At 38.4% G+C, this 7,137-nt stretch overlaps 2 non-coding genes across 2 annotated transcripts; both read right to left on the reverse strand.

Moving 5' to 3' along the window:
- Nucleotides 1–853: 853 nt before the first annotated feature.
- TRNAS-GCU (transfer RNA serine (anticodon GCU)) lies at nucleotides 854–927 on the reverse strand. Its single transcript has one exon. It is a non-coding gene; the product is annotated as a tRNA-Ser (tRNA).
- A 1,094-nt stretch (nucleotides 928–2,021) lies between these two features.
- TRNAS-GCU (transfer RNA serine (anticodon GCU)) lies at nucleotides 2,022–2,095 on the reverse strand. The gene has a single exon. It is a non-coding gene; the product is annotated as a tRNA-Ser (tRNA).
- Between the last annotated feature and the right edge of the window lie 5,042 nt (nucleotides 2,096–7,137).

The raw sequence follows: 7,137 nt of genomic DNA on the forward strand, positions 1-7,137 counted from the left end.
ACTATCCTCTGCTATATGCATTTTTTTTTGTTAATTAAAGTAATCCAAAACTGGGATTGATATTTTGGCTCTTTTATTTTTACTTAAAGTACAATAACTTTTACCATTTTAATTTGTTTTAATAGTATATTGACAGTATTGTTTTCTTTCAAAAATCCACTTAATTTTCTTTACCCTATTATTAAAATGGTAATTGACAAAAACAAACTACATTGTCACCAGAAGAGCAATACAAAATGTACAAGTGATATATTAAAATCATCTTTCCAGCTTGAATTTCAATGATGCATTGGGGCAACGATTTTGTGAGAAACATCTTCACCCTTAAATAAAGATTTTCTTAATTCCTTACCTGTGTGCTTATTAGATATCACCTTGTTTTCACATTAAACAGACTTCCACATGAGAAAGCAGCAAGGATGCATTGGCGTTAATGTTTCCTGGTGTCAACCTGTATTATTTCAGTAGACATTGAAATGAGGATACATCTTGCTGCCTTTCCAATGAAGCAAGTTTAATTTAGTAATAGGTGAAAAACCATCCTTACAAAGGTGTTAATCAGAGACTTGGCTTTGTGGACACTTTTCAGAGAACAGATTTGTTAGCATAAAAATAAAGCCAGAAAATGAAGAGCTGTTTAATCACTCAATTTGATTTTTCTGCAAGCATATTTTTTTTTCTCTGCAACCCACTGCTAAATTGTGCTTCCTAGCTGTTTTTTTTATAAAATCACTTAATCAAATCTAACTCTGATTAAATCAGAGAAGGCCAGGTACCCTACACCATAAGAGGGGGTTTGAAATTTTGACTTGACTACTTAAAGATCACCAAAATCTTATCACAAGGTCAATTACGTCCCTGGGTGGGATTGAACCACCAACCTTTTGGTTAGCAGCCAAACACACTAACTGATTGCGCCACAGAGACACTTTGCGAAAGTGCATACTGACAAAGGCTAATAAGCATTCATCTAGAACGTTTATTAATAAAACTTTAAAAAGTTAATAATCTGGAGAGTTTTTGTAAGATGTTTCTTCCATAAACCAACGAAGAAACACATTGGTACTTTCCCATGATGAGTGAGTGCTTCAGGATCTCTTGCACTTACATGTGCAGCAGTGTACTGCAATGGAAGCATGCTGGCCATAACCCAGAGGTAGGCAGATTGAAACTATCCTTTGCTATATGCAGTTTTTTTTTGTTAATTTAAGTAATAAAAATTGGGATTGATATTTTGGCTCTTTTATTTTTACTTAAAGTACAATAACTTTTACCATTTTAATTTGTTTTAATAGTATATTGACAGTATAGTTTTCTTTCAAAAATCCACTTAATTTTCTTTACCCTATTATTAAAATGGTAATTGACAAAAACAAACTACATTGTCACCAGAAGAGCAATACAAAATGTACAAGTGATATATTAAAATCATCTTTCCAGCTTGAATTTCAATGATGCATCGGGGCAACGATTTTGTGAGAAACATCCTCCCCCTTAAATAAAGATTTTCTTAATTCCTTACCTGTGTGCTAATTAGATATCACCTTGTTTTCACATTAAACAGACTTCCACATGAGAAAGCAGCAAGGATGCATTGGCGTTAATGTTTCCTGGTGTCAACCCGTATTATTTCAGTAGACATTGAAATGAGGATACATCTTGCTGCCTTTCCAATGAAGCAAGTTTAATTTAGTAATAGGTGAAAAACCATCCTTACAAAGGTGTTAATCAGAGACTTGGCTTTGTGGACACTTTTCAGAGAACAGATTTGTTAGCATAAAAATAAAGCCAGAAAATGAAGAGCTGTTTAATCACTCCATTTGATTTTTCTGCAAGCATATTTTTTTTTCTCTGCAACCCACTGCTAAATTGTGCTTCCTAGCTGTTTTTTATAAAATCACTTAATCAAATCTAACTCTGATTACATCAGAGAAGGCCAGGTACCCTACACCATAAGAGGGGGTTTGAAATTTTGATTTGACTACTTAAAGATCACCAAAATCTTATAACAAGGTCAATTACGTCCCTGGGTGGGATTGAACCACCAACCTTTTGGTTAGCAGCCAAACACACTAACTGATTGCGCCACAGAGACACTTTGCAAAAGTGCTTACTGACAAAGGCTAATAAGCATTCATCTAGAACGTTTATTAGAAAAACTTTAAAAAGTCAATAATCTGGAGAGTTTTTGTAAGATGTTTCTTAAATCAACCAACGAAGAAACACATTGGTACTTTCCCATGATGAGTGAGTGCTTCGGGATCTCTTGCACTTACATGTGCAGCAGAGTACAGCAATGGAAGCATGCTGGGCCCATAACCCAGAGGTAGGCAGATTGAAACTATCCTTTGCTATATGCATTTTTTTTAATTAAAGTAATACAAAACTGGGATTGATATTTTAGCTCTTTTAATTTTACTTAAAGTACAATAACTTTTACCATTTTAATTTGTTTTAATAGTATATTGACAGTACTGTTTTCTTTCAAAAATCCACTTAATTTTCTTTACCCTATTATTAAAGTGGTAATTGGGAGAAAAATGCAAAGGTACAAGACAGCTTTTCCTTGCCAATATCTCTCTTTTGCAAAGAGCTGCGCATTGGAAAATTCAGGGCTATGCCGTGTAGATGATGGCCTAACAGGAGGCTTTAAAATTTTCTTTCTAGTGTCCTTCGTTTGGGAGAAAAATGCAAAGGTACAAGACAGCTTTTCCTTGCCAATATCTCTCTTTTGCAGAGAGCTGCGCATTGGAAAATTCAGGGCTATGCCGTGTAGATGATGGCCTAACAGGAGGCTTTAAAATTTTCTTTCTAGTGTCCTTCGTTTGGGAGAAAAATGCAAAGGTACAAGACAGCTTTTCCTTGCCAATATCTCTCTTTTGCAAAGAGCTACGCATTGGAAAATTCAGGGCTATACCGTGTAGATGAAGCACTAACAGGAGGCTTTAAAATTTTCATTCTAGTGTCCTTCGTTTGGGAAAAAAATGCAAAGGTACAAGACAGCTTTTCCTTGCCAATATCTCTTTTGCAAAGAGCTGCGCATTGGAAAATTCAGGGCTATGCCGTGTAGATGATGGCCTAACAGGAGGCTTTAAAATTTTCTTTCTAGTGTCCTTCGTTTAGGAGAAAAATGCAAAGGTACAAGACAGCTTTTCCTTGCCAATATCTCTCTTTTGCAAAGAGCTACGCATTGGAAAATTCAGGGCTATGCCGTGTAGATGAAGCCCTAACAGGAGGCTTTAAAATTTTCATTCTAGTTTCCTTCGTTTCGGAGAAAAATGCAAAGGTACAAGACAGCTTTTCCTTGCCAATATCTCTCTTTTGCAAAGAGCTGCGCATTGGAAAATTCAGGACTATGCCGTGTAGATGATGGCCTAACAGGAGGCTTTAAAATTTTCTTTCTAGTGTCCTTCATTTGGGAGAAAAATGCAAAGGTACAAGACAGCTTTTCCTTGCCAATATCTCTCTTTTGCAAAGAGCTGCGCATTGGAAAATTCAGGACTATGCCGTGTAGATGATGGCCTAACAGGAGGCTTTAAAATTTTCTTTCTAGTGTCCTTCGTTTGGGAGAAAAATGCAAAGGTACAAGACAGCTTTTCCTTGCCAATATCTCTCTTTTGCAAAGAGCTGCGCATTGGAAAATTCAGGGCTATGCCGTGTAGATGATGGCCTAACAGGAGGCTTTAAAATTTTCTTTCTAGTGTCCTTCGTTTGGGAGAAAAATGCAAAGGTACAAGACAGCTTTTCCTTGCCAATATCTCTCTTTTGCAAACAGCTGCGCATTGGAAAATTCAGGGCTATGCCGTGTAGATGATGGCCTAACAGGAGGCTTTAAAATTTTCATTCTAGTGTCCTTCGTTTGGGAGAAAAATGCAAAGGTACAAGACAGCTTTTCCTTGCCAATATCTCTCTTTTGCAAAGAGCTACGCATTGGAAAATTCAGGGCTATGCCGTGTAGATGATGGCCTAACAGGGGGCTTTAAAATTTTCTTTCTAGTGTCCTTCGTTTGGGAGAAAAATGCAAAGGTACAAGACAGCTTTTCCTTGCCAATATCTCTCTTTTGCAAAGAGCTGCGCATTGGAAAATTCAGGGCTATGCCGTGTAGATGATGGCCTAACAGGAGGCTTTAAAATTTTCTTTCTAGTGTCCTTCGTTTGGGAGAAAAATGCAAAGGTAAAAGACAGCTTTTCCTTGCCAATATCTCTCTTTTGCAAAGAGCTGCGCATTGGAAAATTCAGGGCTATGACGTGTAGATGATGGCCTAACAGGAGGCTTTAAAATTTTCATTCTAGTGTCCTTCGTTCGGGAGAAAATTGCAAAGGTACAAGACAGCTTTTCCTTGCAAATATCTCTCTTTTGCAAAGAGCTGCGCATTGGAAAATTCAGGGCTATGCCGTGTAGATGATGGCCTAACTGGAGGCTTTAAAATTTTCATTCTAGTGTCCTTCGTTTGGGAGAAAAATGCAAAGGTACAAGACAGCTTTTCCTTGCCAATATCTCTCTTTTGCAAAGAGCTGCGCATTGGAAAATTCAGGGCTATGCCGTGTAGATGATGGCCTAACAGGAGGCTTTAAAATTTTCTTTCTAGTGTCCTTCGTTTGGGAGAAAAATGCAAAGTTACAAGACAGCTTTTCCTTGCCAATATCTCTCTTTTGCAAAGAGCTGCGCATTGGAAAATTCAGGGCTATGCCGTGTAGATGATGGCCTAACAGGAGGCTTTACAATTTTCTTTCTAGTGTCCTTCGTTTGGGAGAAAAATGCAAAGGTACAAGACAGCTTTCCTTGCCAATATCTCTCTTTTGCAAAGAGCTACGCATTGGAAAATTCAGGGCTATGCCGTGTAGATGATGGCCTAACAGGAGGCTTTAAAATTTTCTTTCTAGTGTCCTTCGTTTGGGAGAAAAATGCAAAGGTACAAGACAGCTTTTCCTTGCCAATATCTCTCTTTTGCAAAGAGCTGCGCATTGGAAAATTCAGGGCTATGCCGTGTAGATGATGGCCTAACAGGAGGCTTTAAAATTTTCATTCTAGTGTCCTTCGTTTGGGAGAAAAATGCAAAGGTACAAGACAGCTTTTCCTTGCCAATATCTCTCTTTTGCAAAGAGCTGCGCATTGGAAAATTCAGGGCTATGTCGTGCAGATGATGGCCTAACAGGAGGCTTTAAAATTTTAATTCTAGTGTCCTTCGTTTGGGAGAAAAATGCAAAGGTACAAGACAGCTTTTCCTTGCCAATATCTCTCTTTTGCAAAGAGCTGCGCATTGGAAATTTCATGGCTATGCCGTGTAGATGATGGTCTAACAGGAGGCTTTAAAATTTTCTTTCTAGTGTCCTTCGTTTGGGAGAAAAATGCAATGGTACAAGACAGCTTTACCTTGCCAATATCTCTCTTTTGCAAAGAGCTGCGCATTGGAAAATTCAGGGCTATGTCGTGTAGATGATGGCCTAACAGGAGGCTTTAAAATTTTCTTTCTAGTGTCCTTCGTTTGGGAGAAAAATGCAAAGGTGCAAGACAGCTTTTCCTTGCCAATATCTCTCTTTTGCAAAGAGCTACGCATTGGAAAATTCAGGGCTATGTCGTGTAGATGATGGCCTAACAGGAGGCTTTAAAATTTTCTTTCTAGTGACCTTCGTTTGGGAGAAAAATGCAAAGGTACAAGACAGCTTTTCCTTGCCAATATCTTTCTTTTGCAAAGAGCTACGCATTGGAAAATTCAGGGCTATGTCGTGTAGATGATGGCCTAACAGGAGGCTTTAAAATTTTCTTTCTAGTGACCTTCGTTTGGGAGAAAAATGCAAAGGTACAAGACAGCTTGTCCTTGCCAATATCTCTCTTTTGCAAAGAGCTGCGCATTGGAAAATTCAGGGCTATGTCGTGTAGATGATGGCCTAACAGGAGGCTTTAAAATTTTAATTCTAGTGTCCTTCGTTTGGGAGAAAAATGCAAAGGTACAAGACAGCTTTTCCTTGCCAATATCTCTCTTTTGCAAAGAGCTGCGCATTGGAAAATTCAGGGCTATGTCGTGTAGATGATGGCCTAACAGGAGGCTTTAAAATTTTATTTCAAGTGACCTTCGTTTGGGAGAAAATGCAAAGGTACAAGACAGCTTTTCCTTGCCAATATCTCTCTTTTGCAAAGAGCTGCGCATTGGAAAATTCAGGGCTATGTCGTGTAGATGATGGCCTAACAGGAGGCTTTAAAATTTTCTTTCTAGTGTCCTTCGTTTGGGAGAAAAATGCAAAGGTACAAGACAGCTTTTCCTTGCCAATATCTCTCTTTTGCAAAGAGCTGCGCATTGGAAAATGGCCTAACAGGAGGCTTTAAAATTTTAATTCTAGTGTCCTTCGTTTGGGAGAAAAATGCAAAGGTACAAGACAGCTTTTCCTTGCCAATATCTCTCTTTTGCAAAGAGCTACGCATTGGAAAATTCAGGGCTATGTCGTGTAGATGATGGCCTAACAGGAGGCTTTAAAATTTTCTTTCTAGTGACCTTCGTTTGGGAGAAAAATGCAAAGGTACAAGACAGCTTTTCCTTGCCAATATCTTTCTTTTGCAAAGAGCTACGCATTGGAAAATTCAGGGCTATGTCGTGTAGATGATGGCCTAACAGGAGGCTTTAAAATTTTCTTTCTAGTGACCTTCGTTTGGGAGAAAAATGCAAAGGTACAAGACAGCTTTTCCTTGCCAATATCTTTCTTTTGCAAAGAGCTACGCATTGGAAAATTCAGGGCTATGTCGTGTAGATGATGGCCTAACAGGAGGCTTTGAAATTTTCTTTCTAGTGTCCTTCGTTTGGGAGAAAAATGCAAAGGTGCAAGACAGCTTTTCCTTGCCAATATCTCTCTTTTGCAAAGAGCTACGCATTGGAAAATTCAGGGCTATGTCGTGTAGATGATGGCCTAACAGGAGGCTTTAAAATTTTCTTTCTAGTGACCTTCGTTTGGGAGAAAAATGCAAAGGTACAAGACAGCTTTTCCTTGCCAATATCTTTCTTTTGCAAAGAGCTACGCATTGGAAAATTCAGGGCTATGTCGTGTAGATGATGGCCTAACAGGAGGCTTTAAAATTTTCATTCTAGTGTCCTTCGTTTGGGAGAAAAATGCAAAGGTACAAGACAGCTTTTCCTTGCCAATATC

Source organism: Pseudophryne corroboree, unplaced genomic scaffold (genome assembly GCF_028390025.1).
Source record: "Pseudophryne corroboree isolate aPseCor3 unplaced genomic scaffold, aPseCor3.hap2 scaffold_1093, whole genome shotgun sequence".
NCBI lineage: Eukaryota > Metazoa > Chordata > Amphibia > Anura > Myobatrachidae > Pseudophryne > Pseudophryne corroboree.